Below are 20,178 nucleotides of genomic sequence, written 5' to 3' on the forward strand. Positions count from 1 at the left end.
TTCGACGTTGCCAGAGTGGCACCCTGTTTATTGTGGTGCATTTCCTCTGTCTTGGCTGGGTCCTATGGTGGCAGAGAGGCCCTGGAGTCCTGATGCCATGCTCTCCTGATGCCATGCTCTGAGGTGGTTCTACGTTGCCAGAGTGGCACCCTGTTTATTGTGGTGCATTTTCTGTGTCTTGGCTGGGTCCTATGGTGGCAGAGAGGCCCTGGAGTCCTGATGCCATGCTCTGAGGTGGTTCTACGTTGCCAGAGTGGCACCCTGTTTATTGTGGTGCATTTCCTCTGTCTTGGCTGGGTCCTATGGTGGCAGAGAGAGGCCCTGGAGTCCTGATGCCATGCTCTTCTGATGCCATGCTCTGAGGTGGTTCTACGTTGCCAGAGTGGCACCCTGTTTATTGTGGTGCATTTCCTCTGTCTTGGCTGGGTCCTATGGTGGCAGAGAGAGGCCCTGGAGTCCTGATGCCATGCTCTTCTGATGCCATGCTCTGAGGTGGTTCTACGTTGCCAGAGTGGCACCCTGTTTATTGTGGTGCATTTCCTCTGTCTTGGCTGGGTCCTATGGTGGCAGAGAGAGGCCCTGGAGTCCTGATGCCATGCTCTTCTGATGCCATGCTCTGAGGTGGTTCTACGTTGCCAGAGTGGCACCCTGTTTATTGTGGTGCATTTTCTGTGTCTTGGCTGGGTCCTATGGTGACAGAGAGGCCCTGGCGTCCTGATGCCATGCTCTGAGGTGGTTCTACGTTGCCAGAGTGGCACTCTGTTTATTGTGGTGCATTTCCTCTGTCTTGGCTGGGTCCTATGGTGGCAGAGAGAGGCCCTGGAGTCCTGATGCCATGCTCTTCTGATGCCATGCTCTGAGGTGGTTCTACGTTGCCAGAGTGGCACCCTGTTTATTGTGGTGCATTTTCTGTGTCTTGGCTGGGTCCTATGGTGGCAGAGAGAGGCCCTGGAGTCCTGATGCCATGCTCTGAGGTGGTTCTACGTTGCCAGTGTGGCACCCTGTATATTTTGTCCCGTGTTTTAAAAGGGGGTCGACTGAAACCAGTGAGAAGTGAGATTGGGTGTCCTAAAGCTGTGCTAGTTAGCAGCTGTTAAAAGGAAGCAATTAATGAACAGGTATGCGGCTGGTTTTGGAAATCTCATTTTATTTTTTTCTTCGTGCTTCTGTGTTCCAATGTTGTTGATAAGAGTTGTCTTTCTGCGCAGCATTGTTGATGTAAAATTGAAGTCCTATTTTTGCAAAATGTCCCGGTTTTTGGTTCTCAAGATCTGGTCACCCACCCACGGGCCTTCTCTGGCGGGGGGCACCAGTCCTCGAGTTGGCACCGCCCAGCGCTGATGCATCGCTGCCCCTGTGGGGGGAGGGTATGGGATCTTCTTTCATACCCCCCCGACCCCCCACCTCACATGGCACCTCCCCCATCCCGAGCCCTCCATCTCCCTCCCCTCTGTATGAGAGGGGCCGTCTCCTCCTCCCACCAGCCACGATCCTGTGTTTAAACTCTATGGCTGGGCTGAACCAAGTGTCCTGCTGGTCGGCCCTTCCCCGCCTTCACGCCCCCCAACCCCGCCCGCTCCAGGCCGGTACTGCTGGGGGTGTGGGGGGGGGGGCCAGTAAGGCGCCCGGTCCAGCCACATCCCCTCCCTTGGGGGAGGGGCGCGAACCAAGTCATTAACATCAATTATCCTTCAGGTGGGAGACACCAGAGGGAGTTTTGGGACTGCCCCCCCTCTGACCACTCCCCCTGGATGACGCACTTCTGACGTCACTGATAATGGCGGGGCGATCACATACCCCCTGGATGCCAGACGCCGGCAGGCGAGTAATTTTCACCCGGAGTGCTGTGTGAAGTGAGCGCCGTGTGATCTGCTGTAGGTGAGTTGTGTGAGGTGAGCCGTGTGATCTGCTGCACGTGAGTTGTGTGAGGTGAGCGCGCCGTGTGATCTGCTGCAGGTGACTTGTGTGAGGTGAGCCGTGTGATCTGCTGCAGAAGAGTTGTGTGAGGTGAGCGCGCCGTGTGATCTGCTGCAGGTGAGTTGTGTGAGGTGAGCCGTGTGATCTGCTGCACGTGAGTTGTGGGGCTGTGTGAGGTGAGCGCGCCGTGTGATCTGCTGCAGGTGAGTTGTGTGAGGTGAGCCGTGTGATCTGCTGTAGGTGAGTTGTGTGAGGTGAGCGCGCCGTGTGATCTGCTGCACGTGAGTTGGTGAGGTGAGCCGTGTGATCTGCTGCACGTGAGTTGTGTTAGGTGAGCCGTGTGATCTGCTGCAGGTGAGTTGTGTGAGGTGAGCCGTGTGATCTGCTGCAGGTGAGTTGTGTGAGGTGAGCGCGCCGTGTGATCTGCTGCACGTGAGTTGGTGAGGTGAGCCGTGTGATCTGCTGCACGTGAGTTGTGTGAGGTGAGCCGTGTGATCTGCTGCAGGTGAGTTGTGTGAGGTGAGCCGTGTGATCTGCTGCAGGTGAGTTGTGTGAGGTGAGCGCGCCGTGTGATCTGCTGCAGGTGAGTTGTGGGGGGCAGACACAGACACTCAGATTCTTTTCCCCCGGCCCGGGGCTGCTCTGCTTGTACTTCTTGCAGTTTTCAGCTGCGTGTTCCAGCCGAAGTGTGATGTTTTTAGTAATAGACGCGGGTCCATAAAGTCGGTTCTAATTGTAGTTGAACAGACAGTCTGTACTACGGCAAGGCTTGCTTTTTTTTAACCCTCCTGTCCAGGGCCTTGTTTCTAATCCGGTGCTAGTAGCGCCTCGAGTCCTGTGAGTACAGTTCAAGAGTATTATTGAACAGTGACATTCCCAATCTCCCTCGGGTGTCTATAAACAATTTGTTAAAAAATATCACTGCGCAGACGGTCACTCTTGTTGTGTTGGGTACTAGGGTTGAAATGGAAAAGTGGCCCCCAGAGCCCCCAAAGAGTGTGGCCCCTGGTATACCACGTGATGAAGTTGCGGTCAGTGACATTGGTGTGTTTACATAGACCTTAGCTTAGAAATGCACGGCACCTATAGAAATACAGTGCAGTGAAAGTACAGTAAAAATAAAGAGCGAGGTACATTTATTGTTCAATGCTGATCGTAAATGAAATGTTTATCACCACGGCTGTAATGTTGGGGTTGGTTCATTGGGAGAGGTGTGGCGCCGCGGCCAGGGCGACTGACGCTGGAATCTGGGGGTCAGGGTTCGATCCCCGGCTCCGGCGGCAGGTTAGCCCAGCACCATGTGACTCTGGGCAATAGCTTTTCAATCTTCCCGACGGCCCCCAGCGCCTAGAGACCCTTACGGGTGATTGCGCGCTTTACAAATGTGGATTATTATTATTATTATTAAGCATCAGAGCCGCGTTCATTTGATAATCAAGCAACTCGCGTGACTGTCAGAGTGCTGAACACTGTAGGTTGAGAGAGACCTGAAGGTGATGAGCGACCCTGTTCCCACTCGGAGTACCCTACTCCCACTCAGAGCACATATTAGTGTACCCTACTCCCACTCGGAGCACATATTGGTGTACCCTACTACCACTCGGAGCACATATTAGTGTACCTTACTCCCACTCGGAGCACATATTGGATGAACCCTGCTCCCACTCGGAGCACATATTGGTGTACCCTACTACCACTCGGAGCACATATTAGTGTACCTTACTCCCACTCGGAGCACATATTGGATGAACCCTGCTCCCACTCGGAGCACATATTAGTGTACCTTACTCCCACTCGGAGCACATATTGGATGAACCCTACTACCACTCGGAGCACATATCGGTGTACCCTACTCCCACTCGGAGCACATATCGGTGTACCCTACTCCCACTCTGAGCACATATTGGATGAACCCTACTCCCACTCTGAGCACATATCGGTGTACCCTATGCCCACTCGGAGCAGATATTGGATGTACCCTACTCCCACTCGGAGCACTATAAGTTGCGCATGATTAGGAAAATAAGTCAGTTTCTACCAGCAGCTGCCACCAAAACGCTGGTTAGCTCCTTGGTACTCTCGGCACTTGACTACTGTAATGGCTTATTTTTAAACACCCAGGTCAAGGTTTTAAAAAAGCTGCAAGCAATACAAAATGCTGCAGCACGCCTACTTTCAGGACTCCAAAATTTGCTGCCATTTCCGGAACAATAAAACAATTACATTGGTTGACCATCCAGAATAGGATTAAGTTTAAATCACTATGCATAGTGTATAAATGCTTAAATAATAAAGGCCCCCAATTTCTGAAGGACCAGCTGGTTCGATATCTCCCCCCCTAGACAGCTTCGGTCCTCTAACCTTAACCAGTTAATGATCCCCCGTTCCAAAACAGTATCTTGGGGTGATCGTCGTTTCTTGAGAGCAGCACCCAAACTATGGAACACTCTACCGCAGGATATTAAACTAAGCCCGACTCTCCTGCAGTTTCGCAAGAAACTAAAAACCTGGTTGTTTAACCAATAGTGCCTGCCCTGAAACGATCCCTGAAGTTGCTAGCCGCACTGAGCATTGCCTATGCAAATATTTTTTAGCGCCAAGACGCCTGTGGGTATTTGTCGCGCTTTACAAATGGAAATAAATAAATAAATGAACCCTACTCCCACTCGGAGCACATATTGGTGTACCCTACTCCCACTCGGATCACAGGATGTGGAACGCCGTTGCCGAGACTCGAACCTGGTTCCCCAACTTCGAGGTAGACCGCACTAGCCATAAGGCTACATGCTCTCCCCATATTGGGTGCACCCTACTCCCACTCGGAGCACATATTGGTGTACCCTACTCCCACTCGGAGCACATATTGGGTGCACCCTACTCTCACTCGGAGCACATATTGGGTGCACCCTACTCTCACTCGGAGCACATATTGGGTGCAACCTACTCTCACTCGGAGCGCACATTGGGGTACCCTACTCCCACTCGGTGTACATATTGGGTGTACCCTGCTCCCACTCGGAGTACATATTGGGTGTACCCTACTCCCACTTGTAGTACATATTGGGTGTACTCTCCTCCCACTCAGAGCACATATTGGGTGTACCCTACTGCCACTCGGGAGTACATATTGGGTGTACCCTGCTCCCACTCAGAGCACATAGTGCGTGTACCGTACTGCCACTCGGAGTACACAGGATGTTGAACCGACTGCGGAGGCTCAAACACGGATCCCCACCTCCGAAGTCTGCAGCTCTGACTGCTGAGCCACGTCCTCTCGCTCTGGGGATCCCTGCTGGAGTCGCTCTTTTTTCGCCTCAAGCCGCGCATTCGTAGCAGCTCGCTCTTGGGCTTGTTGTTTCATTCCGTAGTGCTTTGCAAAAGCACCAGCTACATTACACATTTCAGTTTCATATTTTTGATACACACAGGAGATTACTTGGCAGCTCAGGACATTCCTTGTCTTGAACAGAGCTCCCGATTAATCTCCTCATGTCTACAATAAATATAAATATGTCATTGGGTGATGTTACTGGTGCTCGCTGCTTAGAGGAAATGCTCTGATTCCTTGGCAGGCTCTGTTTTTATCAGATGCTGATGTCAGCAGCACAATCAACGACGGAGATCAGATGGCTGATTAATTGTGTTAAATATCAAACTGGAGCCTTAGTTTAAAGATCTTCAAAGGGACTGGGGTGCTTGTTTCAACATGTGGGGCTTGATGGGGGAGGGGGCAAGGGAAAGTGGAGAAGACTATTGGTAATAACTGATCGGAGTTATTGGCGGGGCTTATCCGTATTCTATTTTTTTTGTTTCATTTACTATTGCAAATCTGTTATGGAGCGCCTATCACCAAGGCTCAGCACTATATAAATTAGAATACAAATACAGTGATTGCGTTTTATTTAAATTTTTATCAAAATAGGATTTACTGTCCCACTTTCATTAATTTTCTTTTTCTTGTGTGCGTTTGCTTGAAGGGAGGGTGGGTGTAGTTTCTCTTGCCTGTCAGGTGCGTTTGCTTGAAGGGAGGGTGGGTGTAGTTTCTCTTGCCTGTCAGGTGCGTTTGCTTGAAGGGAGGGTGGGTGTAGTTTCTCTTGCCTGTCAGGTGTGTTTGCTTGAAGGGAGGGTGGGTGTAGTTTCTCTTGCCTGTCAGGTGCATTTGCTTGAAGGGAGGGTGGGTGTAGTTTCTCTTGCCTGTCAGGTGCGTTTGCTTGAAGGGAGGGTGGGTGTAGTTTCTCTTGCCTGTCAGGTGCGTTTGCTTGAAGGGAGGGTGGGTGTAGTTTCTCTTGCCTGTCAGGTGTGTTTGCTTGAAGGGAGGGTGGGTGTAGTTTCTCTTGCCTGTCAGGTGCATTTGCTTGAAGGGAGGGTGGGTGTAGTTTCTCTTGCCTGTCAGGTGCGTTTGCTTGAAGGGAGGGTGGGTGTAGTTTCTCTTGCCTGTCAGGTGCGTTTGCTTGAAGGGAGGGTGGGTGTAGTTTCTCTTGCCTGTCAGGTGCGTTTGCTTGAAGGGAGGGTGGGTGTAGTTTCTCTTGCCTGTCAGGTGCGTTTGCTTGAAGGGAGGGTGGGTGTAGTTTCTCTTGCCTGTCAGGTGTGTTTGCTTGAAGGGAGGGTGGGTGTAGTTTCTCTTGCCTGTCAGGTGCATTTGCTTGAAGGGAGGGTGGGTGTAGTTTCTCTTGCCTGTCAGGTGCGTTTGCTTGAAGGGAGGGTGGGTGTAGTTTCTCTTGCCTGTCAGGTGCGTTTGCTTGAAGGGAGGGGGGTGTAGTTTCTCTTGCTTGTCAGTTGCGTGACGTCAGAGGCGGCCGCATGCTGTCACTGCTGCCTGGGCCTGGGGTGTAAAGACGGACTCATCTACGTGGTGCTTCCTTTTTGGTTTATACCTATAATGGAGTCTAAGTAACTACGTATCTCTGGAATCACCAGGGTTCATCTCTGTAGTTATTTTTCGGCTTTTATTCTCTGCGCTATTTCTTGGCCTGAGGCAACAATGGTCTAGTTTTTTATTAACCTAATTGTAGCAGAGAGACGTATAGTGTGCACTCTGTCAACACGTGGACAGGCTACTCTCTGTGTTGCTTCTGGTCTAAATGCTGTTATGCTTGGCTTGGTGTACGTTGTGGGAAACCTGGCACGCATCTGATGCCTTGGACAATAATTTATTAAAAATCAAGTATTAAAAGGACTAGGGTGGGGATGTCTTGTTGGAGGTTGAGCGTCTGCTGTGGCGCAGTCCTGCAGCGTTACTCGGATCTATGTTTACACAGAGCTTCTAGTAATGGGTTCCCTGTCTGTCTCATGTTGCTCTGCTGGTAATGGGTTCCCTGCCTGTCTCATGTTGCGCTGCTGGTAATGGGTTCCCTGCCTGTCTCATGTTGCTCTGCTGGTAATGGGTTCCCTGTCTGTCTCATGTTGCTCTGCTGGTAATGGGTTCCCTGTCTCTCATGTTGCTCTGCTGGTAATGGGTTCCCTGTCTGTCTCATGTTGCTCTGCTGGTGATGGGTTCCCTGCCTGTCTCATGTTGCTCTGCTGGTAATGGGTTCCCTGCCTGTCTCATGTTGCTCTGCTGGTGATGGGTTCCCTGCCTGTCTCATGTTGCTCTGCTGGTGATGGGTTCCCTGTCTGTCTCTTGTTGCTCTGCTGGTGATGGGTTCCCTGTCTGTCTCATGTTGCGCTGCTGGTAATGGGCTCCCTGTCTGTCTCGTGTTGCTCTGCTGGTTATGGGTTCCCTGCCTGTCTCATGTTGCTCTGCTGGTGATGGGTTCCCTGTCTGTCTCATGTTGCTCTGCGGGTGATGGGTTCCCTGTCTGTCTCATGTTGCGCTGCTGGTAATGGGCTCCCTGTCTGTCTCGTGTTGCTCTGCTGGTAATGGGTTCCCTGCCTGTCTCATGTTGCTCTGCTGGTGATGGGTTCCCTGTCTGTCTCATGTTGCTCTGCTGGTAATGGGTTCCCTGTCTGTCTCTTGTTGCTCTGCTGGTGATGGGTTCCCTGTCTGTCTCATGTTGCTCTGCTGGTAATAGGTTCCCTGCCTGTCTCATGTTGCGCTGCTGGTGATGGGTTCCCTGTCTGTCTCATGTTGCTCTGCTGGTGATGGGTTCCCTGTCTGTCTAATGTTGCTCTACTGGTAATGGGTTCCCTGTCTGTCTCATGTTGCTCTGCTGGTTATGGGTTCCCTGCCTGTCTCATGTTGCTCTGCTGGTAATGGGTTCCCTCTCTGTCTCATGTTGCTCTGCTGGTAATGGGTTCCCTGTCTGTCTCTTGTTGCTCTGCTGGTAATGGGTTCCCTGTCTGTCTCTTGTTGCTCTGCTGGTAATGGGTTCCCTGCCTGTCTCATGTTGCGCTGCTGGTAATGGGTTGTCTGTCTGTCTCTTGTTGCTCTGCTGGTAATGGGTTCCCTGCCTGTCTCATGTTGCGCTGCTGGTAATGGGTTCCCTGCCTGTCTCATGTTGCGCTGCTGGTAATGGGTTCCCTGTCTGTCTCATGTTGCTCTGCTGGTAATGGGCTCCCTGTCTGTCTCTTGTTGCTCTGCTGGTAATGGGTTCCCTGTCTGTCTCATGTTGCTCTGCTGGTAATGGGCTCCCTGTCTGTCTCTTGTTGCTCTGCTGGTAATGGGCTCCCTGTCTGTCTCATGTTGCTCTGCTGGTAATGGGCTCCCTGTCTGTCTCTTGTTGCTCTGCTGGTAATGGGTTCCCTGTCTGTCTCATGTTGCGCTGCTGGTAATGGGTTCCCTGTCTGTCTCATGTTGCGCTGCTGGTAATGGGTTCCCTGTCTGTCTCATGTTGCGCTGCTGGTAATGGGTTCCCTGCCTGTCTCATGTTGCTCTGCTGGTAATGGGTTCCCTGCCTGTCTCATGTTGCTCTGCTGGTAGTGGGTTCCCTGTCTGTCTCATGTTGCTCTGCTGGTAATGGGTTCCCTGCCTGTCTCATGTTGCTCTGCTGGTGATGGGTTCCCTGTCTGTCTCATGTTGCTCTGCTGGTAATGGGTTCCCTGTCTGTCTCATGTTGCGCTGCTGGTAATGGGTTCCCTCTCTGTCTCATGTTGCTCTGCTGGTAATGGGTACCCTGTCTGTCTCATGTTGCTCTGCTGGTAATAGGCTCCCTGTCTGTCTCATGTTGCGCTGCTGGTAATGGGTTCCCTGTCTGTCTCATGTTGCGCTGCTGGTAATGGGTTCCCTGTCTGTCGCATGTTGCTCTGCTGGTAATGGGTTCCCTGCCTGTCTCATGTTGCGCTGCTGGTAATGGGTTCCCTGTCTGTCTCTTGTTGCTCTGCTGGTAATGGGTTCCCTGTCTGTCTCATGTTGCGCTGCTGGTAATGGGTTCCCTGTCTGTCTCATGTTGCGCTGCTGGTAATGGGTTCCCTGTCTGTCTCATGTTGCTCTGCTGGTAATGGGCTCCCTGTCTGTCTCATGTTGCGCTGCTGGTAATGGGTTCCCTGTCTGTCTCATGTTGCGCTGCTGGTAATGGGTTCCCTGTCTGTCGCATGTTGCTCTGCTGGTAATGGGTTCCCTGTCTGTCTCGTGTTGCTCTGCTGGTAATGGGTTCCCTGTCTCTCATGTTGCTCTGCTGGTAATGGGTTCCCTGTCTGTCTCATGTTGCGTTGCTGGTAATGGGCTCCCTGTCTGTCTCATGTTGCGCTGCTGGTAATGGGTTCCCTGTCTGTCTCATGTTGCGCTGCTGGTAATGGGTTCCCTCTCTGTCTCTTGTTGCGCTGCTGGTAATGGGTTCCCTCTCTGTCTCATGTTGCTCTGCTGGTAATAGGCTCCCTGTCTGTCTCATGTTGCGCTGCTGGTAATGGGTTCCCTGTCTGTCTCATGTTGCGCTGCTGGTAATGGGTTCCCTCTCTGTCTCATGTTGCTCTGCTGGTAATGGGTACCCTGTCTGTCTCATGTTGCTCTGCTGGTAATAGGCTCCCTGTCTGTCTCATGTTGCGCTGCTGGTAATGGGTTCCCTGTCTGTCTCATGTTGCGCTGCTGGTAATGGGTTCCCTGTCTGTCGCATGTTGCTCTGCTGGTAATGGGTTCCCTGCCTGTCTCATGTTGCGCTGCTGGTAATGGGCTCCCTGTCTGTCTCATGTTGCTCTGCTGGTAATGGGCTCCCTGTCTGTCTCATGTTGCTCTGCTGGTAATGGGCTCCCTGTCTGTCTCATGTTGCTCTGCTGGTAATGGGTTCCCTGCCTGTCTCATGTTGCGCTGCTGGTAGCCTCCCCTCACATTCATATGTGGGTCAGAGGGGCATCTGTTCGTTGTCATGAGACTCAGGCGTCCGTGGCACAAATTCCAATGCACGTCACTCATTCTGCCAGACTGCGATGTTGCTTGTTGACGTCATTCTCCAGCGTTTCACTCCCTCGAGGGCTTTCACTCACCTTCCACATGACACATTCCAAACATGCGCAGAAACACAAACCTGCCCCCACTGGGTCATTTTTGATTCCTCTTCTTTGCATAAATCAGTTCATTTCAAAGTTTAAGTATTTTTAATGTGTGTGTTTTATTTTTCCACATACACTGGTAGCTCCTCCCAGTGTTGGTAACCACTGCCATAACAAGACACACACCACTGTGAGGACTAGCGTGCTATGAGGACCGATTTCCATAGCGTTTGCATGTGTGCGTGTGCTAATCACAGCACCTTCTTAACATGTTTGTGCAATCAGCCTCTCACTAGCAGGAAAACAACAGCCTTGTAAATAAATAGGAGCAACTATGAAAACAAGCCTTCAAGACCTGCAGATTAATTTATTTATTTATATACTTGTGTATAGACCACCTGGCACATCTTCAATCGCCCCTGCTTACCTTAATAACTGACAAGGTTAACGTCTATTTGCTTTACCTCAAGATCTGAAGCTTCCTCTCGGAGTCAATCAGCTGTCATTATAAGGAATTCCTATCTGTGTTTTTTTCAACATGTGATTCAGGCATTCGGTGGTATGGTTTTGTTAATATGAGGCATTCATCTCTTTGGGTGCCGTACACGACTGTATCATGTAGAAGGCAGAACTACTTATTGTGTTAAAGGAATTTGCAACAGAATATAATAGAACACATTTGCTGAAGTATTTAGAAATGTGTGAATACATTATGAATAATTTATGGTATAAACTACCCCCTGGTTTACGTTAAAAGGATATTGCAAGATAAAGTCATGGACCTCCCATATACTGTTTACATATGGTAGGGATATTTTATTCATATTACAGTTCTTGGTCATGCACTCAATCTTCTTTCCCTCAGTGCTTTTTTAAACTTTTGTGTCACCTTTTTAATGAATAATTTGAGATCTTTAGTATTAACAATCAGTTGTTTAGGTCTCGCGACCTATCGATGTGCGCAAGCGCATCGAGCGGAGCAAGAATTCAAGTGGCGAAAACATCTTCAAACCAAAGGGCTTTCAGCCCCGCGGTTTTCATGTAGTTCACGTGAACCACGTGATTAAACATGCACGCGCATCAGACCCATTTGCTTCCCAATCTCCTCCCACGGCCGTCCTTTCTGCCAATCTCCTCCCACGGCCGTCCTTTCTGCCCGCCAGCACTTCAGTTCCGTCCCTCCTCACATTACATCAGACCCATTTGCTCCTCAATCTCCTCCCACCTCCCACGGCCGTCCTTTCTGCCCACCAGCACTTCAGTTCCGTCCCTCCTCCCCCCTAATTACATCACTGTTCACGGCCCTCGTCTTTGCCTCCGCATCATCCTTTCTGCCCGCCAGCACTTCAGTTCCAGCCCCGGCTAGCCCTGGCTCTCTACTTCCCTGGCTCTGCCTTTTCCCACTGTGTTTGAGGACGGTGACAGCATACAACAATTTCATTAAGCTAGGACATGCCCGTCAAAATGTGTCTAAACCATGCCTCCTTTCTCGTCGCCGACCCCCTCCCCTACCATTCCTAGCTACCCCACTTTCGCTCTCCTCGCACACCCCACCACTTCTCCAACCCCTGCCCCAAAACCACTGCTCCCACTTTCCACTAACCCCGCTCTCGTCTTCTCCTGCCCCCAGCGTGTCCCCACCACCGAAGCCCAAGTTCTCCCCTCACCCTCCAACGCTACTACTCACAGCCTACCCACGACTACCACAGCCATCTCAAAAGCGCCACAGTCTCTGCCCGCAATACTCTAAAGTGAACAATTAGATGAAGATTTTCTATTGTACATTCTCCTAATTATCGTGTAAATAATTTATGTAATAACAAGTAAACTGACCCCTGATGGAAGCCTGAATTATTTAAAAATGATCAAGTATTTATAAGATGGCACTTGGTCGGCATTTGTCTGTTGTAAATGGAAGGACACGTATGACTCGGCTTCTCGCTTGTGTGGAAGGGCGTAGCTGCATGCAATGCGTTGGTAATCTGTTGTGAAGGCGAAGGCCTGCAGAAAACTACATAAAGTCGTTTTGTTTGTGTAGCATTTTAAATCTGTTTGATATTACACCTTTATCATATCAAGCAAACTCGCATTGCATCAGGATTTTTTTTAAAGTAAGCATGGATTGCAAATAATAAAATAAAGGCCACTTTGTAGGTATTCACGTTAATTTAATAAATTCACTTTAAAACCGGAGATTTAAGTTGTTTACAATTTTTTTAACCCATCCATGCCAACACGAGGAAGAATCTTCCTCTTTCTGCGTTCCTCAAAAGGTCCGACTCACAGCCTTAAACGTGACTTTTAGTCTGCTCTCCCAATGAATTTCCACTGTTTAACTTCGTCATGGGGGGGTGTTTAATATCGCCACTTCAAAGGCATCAATCACCCTCCCACAGGCTTCCCCAGCGCTGCCCCGCCCACTGCTTCACGGCCAGGCCATCTGTTCCCAGCAGCAGCATTTCTCCTGCGCCAGACCACATCAAAGGCTCTGTGCCACTTTCACCCACACAGAGTAAACAGAACATGATGGCTGGATAGGGAAAGTTCATATCATTAGTAACAGCAACGCAGTCAATATGTACTACGTAACCACAGTCTTATGTACCAAAACAAATTTATTTTCTTTTTATCTGGTTTTTCAAAAGTTCAAAAACACAAGGGCAAACCAAAGACTGTCACGACAGTGAATTCATGGGTACAATATCTACACATATACAAAAGTACAAATATACAATATTTACAAAATGAATGAAGCACAACGAATAAGGACAAATAAAACTGACACACCAAAAACAATGAAGTAATTCAGTATTCACAAATTAATTGCATATTATATACAGTGAAAAATTCGTGCAAGAAGCAAGGGTACAACCAGTCCATGGGAATATGAAACCAAGGGACAGGCGGGGACAGATGGAATGGGACGCCTGCCTGCCTGACAAAACTGTGGTTCAATGTTTATATTGGGTTGCACAACTAGGATCCCAAGTGGTGGACAATTTCTTTTCCTAGATGCACCCTTTTGAGTAACCACAGGGTGGAAGTGTCGACGCGTTTCGAACCGAAGTATTAAAGGTTCTCTTCAGGACGGGGACTGGGAACAGTGAGTCTGTAACAATATACAGAATAGGTGTCAGGGTTGTATACCATAGTATTGTAACAAAAAACAATCAACAGTGACTCCACACAATGAAGTGGACTTTTACCTGCACATGGCAAGGAGTATGCCGTGGTGTCGGTAATTCACAAAGGAATAGTTGTTTCTGGAAAGACATATACAAAGGGTGCTTAGCACACTGGTCCATTAAGGAATATTAGGAAGTCTAGGCTAGTGCATGTCACCTAAAGCCATAAAGGATGATAGCTCATACCTGTGGTTAGCCGAGTGTAATTCTTGTTGGTATGTTGCCCGCCGCGCGGTACAAACTCGAGAGGGGAAACGGCTCACATTATAACTGTATTGTTTTTGAAAGGCTGGAGAGGGCACATAAAATTGGATATGCAAGGTTAGCCGGACTTTTTTTATATATAAACCGGTTGTGGCAATTGCAGGGCAGAATGGCAAATCCTACCTTGGTAAGTAGCTTAAGCAGAATAGGGCGTCTGATCACAGAGGCCAGTTTGGAGCCGGCGGGCGGTGTCTCAATGAGCCGGGACCTGCATTTGAACAAAGCGAGTGTATTTTTTGAGAAAGCGTTCCCGTTAGGCGGGAGCCACAGCGGTATAGCGCTTAACACGGGTTGCAGAAAACCTGCGTTACACTTACTTGTTTCGGAGGATTCAATCTCTCTCAGCCGAGTAAACACACAGTCTATCAGTGTGTCGCGAAGCTCAGCCCGAGTTTCATATTCCCATGGACTGGTTGTACCCTTGCTTCTTGCACAAATTTTTCACTGTATATAATATGCAATTAATTTGTGAATACTGAATTACTTCATTGTTTTTGGTGTGTCAGTTTTATTTGTCCTTATTCGTTGTGCTTCATTCATTTTGTAAATATTGTATATTTGTACTTTTGTATATGTGTAGATATTGTACCCATGAATTCATTGTCGTGACAGTCTTTGGTTTGCCCTTGTGTTTTTGAAATTTTGAAAAACCAGATAAAAAGAAAATAAATTTGTTTTGGTACATAAGACTGTGGTTACGTAGTACATATTGAATGCGTTGCTGTTGCTAATGATATGAACTTTCCCTATCCAACCATCATGTTCTGTTTACTCTGTTGTTGAGATCCGGGCTGGGTAGACGTAGGATCCAAAACCTTCTCTGTTCCACAACTTTCACCCACACAGCACCACTTTCAGACACACAACGCCACTCACACCCATGTAAGCCCACTATCACCCACGCAACACCACACTCACCCACGCAACGCCACTCACCCAAGCAACACCACTAACACACGCAACGCAACTCATCCACGCAATGCAACTCATCCACTCAACCCCACTCATCCACTCAACCCCACTCATCCACGCAACCCCACTCATCCACGCAACCCCACTCATCCACGCAACCCCACTCATCCACTCAACCCCACTCATCCACGCAACCCCACTCTTCCACGCAACCCCACTCATCCACGCAATGCCCCATATCCACGCAATGCCCCATATCCACGCAATGCCCCATATCCACGCAATGCCCCATATCCACGCAATGCCCCATATCCACGCAACGCCACTCACCCACTCAACGCCACTCACCCACTCAACGCCACTCACCCACTCAACGCCACTCACCCACTCAACGCCACTCACCCACGCAACGCCACTCACCCACGCAACGCCACTCACCCACGCAACGCCACTCACCCACGCAACGCCACTCACCCACGCAACGCCACTCACCCCCACAACGCCACTCACCCACGCAACGCCACTCACCCACGCAACGCAACTCACCCATGCAACGCCACACACCCACGCAGTGCCACTTTCACCCACACAGCCCCACTTTCAGACACGCAACACCACTCACACCCACGCAAGCCCACTATCACCCACACAACGCCACTCACACCCACGCAGTGCCACTTTCACCCACACTGTGCAGTGCACAATAGGTCTCGCAGTAGGAAAGTTGGAGCTATTGCTTTTGTAAATGACAAAGCCCTTTATGTTTTTAAAATGAAAACAAAAATAAAAGGCATTGTTATTTGCAATTGTAATAGCTCCAACTTTCCTACTGCGAGACCTATTGGCAACGCCAGTGCTTGTTTCACTTGTAGCCAAAATGTTATGTAGTTTAAGGATCAAAACCGTGTATATGATGTCTGGTAACGCCATGATATATTCATGTTGTCGTATAGCAACTCAAGCAGTGCAGTAAGTAAACGTGTTTCAATAAGTGCATCCTTATCAGCTATTGAAGACGAATTTCCAGGGGAAAAAGATCTGAAGAAAGAGAGAGGGATTTGTCAAGTCTCACTTTACTTAGGTGGCATCAACATTTCTGTCCAGCGACCTCCCTTTCATATTCTCCACTGTATGTTGCTGGGGCCACTGCGACGTCTCAGCTGGAATCTAATACATTATTACAGTAGAGTAGATCTGTTGTTTTCTTATTGCGGCTGGCCACAATTAGACAGTAATAACTTATTACAGTTGAGTTGTGACATGATGCCTGCTGCCAGAGCCAACAGCCGAGGTAAAAGGCAGGTCAAAGAGCCCCATTGCAGGTGCAGTTTAAACAAAGAAAAGGAGAACTGCCTTTTTAGGTCGAGCTTGGGCAGCGCATGCGCTGCTCTGCGAGGCAGGCTGTATTCGAGAATAGACGCGAAACCCTGCCCACTGTCTGCCCATATTTGTCATCGGGTTGTGTCAATGTTCTTCATAAATGCTGACTTCTGATTCGTTAACAGGCTTGTTTGTCCCTCCTTAGTACCGCCTTGTCTTCGTTTGTAACCTCCCATGAGGACTTACCCTTTTGCTTATGTTGTTACATGGTATGCCTAATTTAGTCTGTAAACACTACTTTCTTTAATGAGTTTCTCATACTGCAGGCACGGCATGCTTCCCTGCAACATTCAGCCCACCATGCGCTCTTTCACTTTCCAAGCAGCCCGGGATAATCGCTGCCACTTCTTTGAAATGAAATAGGTCTCGCATTTACAAGAGTTTGAGCTATTGGCATTTTAAATGACAATGTCTTTTATTTATGTGTTAATTATCAAACCAGATAACTAAAAGGCACTGTCATTTACAATGCTAATAGCTTAAACTCTAGCAAATGCGTTACCTATTGCATTGGGTTGTACAACGGTACAACGCTGGTAAATACATCACAGGCATTTTCCTCCCATTTTTTACTGCGATTATGCATTTTCATCGCATTCCAATACCACTCGTTTCTATTTTCAAAAACAATGTATTTGTGGGGGGAAACCCCCACGACCCCAAATTACCTTACATTTGTGGTATTGGTATGCAATGTAAATGTATAATCACAGTAAAAAAGGTGTGCTAAAAATGCGAGGCAAATGCATGCAATGCATTTACCTCGTTGTAAAGGCTGTTTCCCATAGCATTGCAAATGCTTGTTTAATTTGAGCAGCACTGCCGCTTCAGCTGGGATAACGGCAGAGTTGTGCAAACCCGGTGAGCACTAGGCATGCAGCTTCAAGACAGAGAATGAGTAAACATTGAATGAGTCTCAGCCTGAAAGCTACAGAAGGGAAGGAACCTTGTGAGTAAACATTGAATGAGTCTCAGCAGAGAGCTACAGAAGGGAAGGAACCTTGTGAGTAAACATTGAAAGAGTCTCGGCCCGAGAGCAACAGCAGGGAAAGGACCTTGTGAGTAAACATTGAATGAGTCTCAGCAGAGAGCAACAGCAGGGAAAGGACTTGTGAGTAAACATTGAATGAGTCTCGGCCAGAGAGCTAAAGCAGGTCAGGAACCTTGCGAGTAAACATTGAATGAGTCTCAGCCAGAGAGCAACAGCAGGGAAGGAACCTTGTGAGTAAACATTCAATGATCTCGGCCAGAGAGCAACAGCAGAGAAGGAACCTTGTGAGTAAACATTGAATGAGTCTCGGCCAACAAAAGATCCGATGATGCTAACAGCCAAGATTACATCAATGGCAATAAACATACCAATGGCGGATAATGGCTTTTGAGGGTCTTCTACATATTTGTGCCAGATCTTTCGAGGCCTCTTGGCTCCACTCCTTTTTGATTTAGTGATATATATCCGGAAGCTGAGTAGGGCCCCCAGAACGCTTCTACTTCCCCCCCCATTTTGATATATAAGCAGTATTATCACAGCCAAATTTGCACGACCTTTGAAACGAGGGTCTTAGTCGCCCCCACTGGTGTTCAAACCTTTTGACCTCTGAAGTATGCTCCATTCTCTGAAGTGGGCTCTTATATCTCACTGGTTTGTTAAAAACTCAACTTTGTAAAATGAACCCTCTATAAAGTTGGCATACGTTAAATCCCTCCCAGTTCCAGGAGTCGGGTACTTTTCTATTAGTGGCGAGCCGTGTGTGACACTTGAGGAGGAAGGAATATCCAGCACTCTTGGCAGGCAGCTTGCCATCTCAAAATGCCTGTATTTTTAATAAGGCAATAATCTAGTCATTCAATACATATCAATAACAAATGCCTTCCTAGCTAGAGCATTGTTTTTTTTTTTATAAAAGTGAGTTTAATTTTGGGTATGATTATTAGCGTCAAAAAGATGCCTGCTCTTCTTGTGGAAGCATAGTGATCATGCTTTCTAATTGTTCATAAATTAGGGTCACCCAACGCAGGTTGACGAGGGCCAGACTACCCACCCATTCTGGTTCCCATTTTCATTACAGCATGTAAATAGGATTCAGGTGGATATTGTGAAAACCTGACCTGGCTCCACCCTCAAAGTCTTTACTAACCAGGTAGGTTTACATGATGACTCCATGTCATTGAGAATGCGATTCACCAGCACTGGGTTTTTCTTTTACAATCTCCTTCCTTTAAAGCAATCCCCACTGCCCCTTCTCCCCAGAGCACTTTCTTGGCCTCCTTCACCTAAAGCACCCAGCTTTGCTTGCCTTTCAGGCACTAGCCTTTGCTCCCTCTCCTAGGCCCACCAAGGCGCCAGAAACCGGTACTCGGAAGCCTGTTTCTGGTCCAGGGAAGGCATGGCTTGGCAGTTCGGGCTGGACTGTTCCCATGAGGCACAGGGTCAGACTGATTTGCATATGGCCATGTCTGAACTGGGGTGGATTAAACCCAGATCTGTGGACTGGGTATGAGTGTTTGATTGGTTCAGATGCTCCGTCCATCACCACCCCCTTTTGTACCACTTTGTTCGCTGTAAGTTGGCAGGGTATGCTCAGACGTGAGCCCCTTGCTTACTTTGCCACTGGATTCCAGCAAGCCTGGCTGAAGACGGCTGAAATGCCAGAAACCGGTCCTCGGAAGCTTGTTTCCGGTCCAGGGAAGGCATGGCTTGGCAGTTCGGGCTGGACTGTTACCATGAGGCACAGGGTCAGACTGATTTGCATATGGCCATGTCTGAACTGGGGTGGCAGAGTGGGCTAAAGAACGGTGATGGATTAAACCCAGATCTGTGGACTGGGTGTGAGTGTTTGATTGGTTCAGATGCTCCGTCCATCACCACCCCCTTTTGTACCACTCCCTGCAATATGCTAGCTCTCACCAGTCATCTTCGCTCCCACTGTGTGTCCATTGCATGCACCCCCAGTCTCTGTGCCTTGACGGGTGTTCGCAAACAAAACAGGTGATGGATCGAATGTGGATCAATGTCACACATTCACCCCAGTCCAAAGATCTGGGCCCAAATCCATCATTTTTTTGCACTCCACACCACCCTGGGTTAGACAATGGCGATATGCAAATCAGCTCTGACCCTGTGCCCCATGGGAACAGTCCAGTCTGAACTACAAAAGCCATGTCCTTCCCAGAACGGAATCAAGCATCCGGGGACCGGACCGGTTTCGAGGTAACACCTCATCAGCCCGGCTAGCTTGACTCCAGTGGTGTGGAGTGCCTGGGACCCACGTCTGAGCATCCCCAGCGCACTTATGGCGGCAATTGCAAATAAAAAAAAGGTGATGGATCGAATGTGGATCAATGTCACACATTCACCCCAGTCCAAAGATCTGGGCCCAAATCCATCTTTTTTTGCACTCCACACCACCCTGGGTTAGACAATGGCGATATGCAAATCAGCTCTGACCCTGTGCCCCTCATCCTCCTCTTTTTACCTTATGCCTGGTTGATACCCCGTGCTCCAATGTGTGTCCACCCCCAAATACACCCCCTTTGGTTTATGTATCGCTGCCTTCATAAGCTGTAATTCCTGTGTCTGCTTCAGCTCACATTGTCTCACTGTAGCCCTGCTCATCATGTCTCTGCTCCCCATGCCTATGCATCCAGTGCTTCCCCAGTCTGTCTCCATGCTCAGCCTATCATTACAACCTCCGGCTATGTTTCATTAGTCTGTGCACAAGCCTACTAGTTACAGCCTGGAATTCTCTCTTTATTCTGCTTGTTGTGGGCCCCTAGGGATAATCGCACCAGATTCATAGCAGCCACCCAACGGGGTGTTAAAAAACAGGTAAAACTAGCACCATCATACTGCTTAACGTTATTAAATACCCACAAATAAAATAATCAGGTGACTCTTATTCTCTTGGGTGCAATATTTCCATGCCCAGCATTTCCCTTTATGCAATGAAGCATTCTCGTTGTGTCTTTAATAACTGCATAGTATTCATTTGCTAAAACAAATCCAGGATTGCTTTAAACTGTATCCCAGTAAGCCCCATATACCAGAAACACAAAACAATTGATACACTTGATTATAAATTAATTGTAAAACACACAATTGCCATCACATCCATCCATTACTAAACGCATAAGTAAAATATATTTATATTTACACTAA

The 20,178-nt window shown here is 48.7% G+C and overlaps 1 protein-coding gene across 1 annotated transcript in view; it reads left to right on the forward strand.

Moving 5' to 3' along the window:
* The first annotated feature begins 2,462 nt into the window (after positions 1 to 2,462).
* Positions 2,463 to 20,178, forward strand: part of LOC147709853 (uncharacterized) — a 304,085-nt gene continuing 286,369 nt past the window's right edge. Inside the window, exon 1 of the mRNA XM_086928312.1 lies at positions 2,463 to 2,500. The gene's annotated coding sequence lies outside the window, so the exon portion shown is untranslated. The remainder of the gene's footprint in view (positions 2,501 to 20,178) is intronic.

The sequence above is a fragment of the Lissotriton vulgaris genome, chromosome 6, assembly GCF_964263255.1.
Source record: "Lissotriton vulgaris chromosome 6, aLisVul1.2, whole genome shotgun sequence".
Classification (NCBI taxonomy): Eukaryota; Metazoa; Chordata; class Amphibia; order Caudata; family Salamandridae; genus Lissotriton; species Lissotriton vulgaris.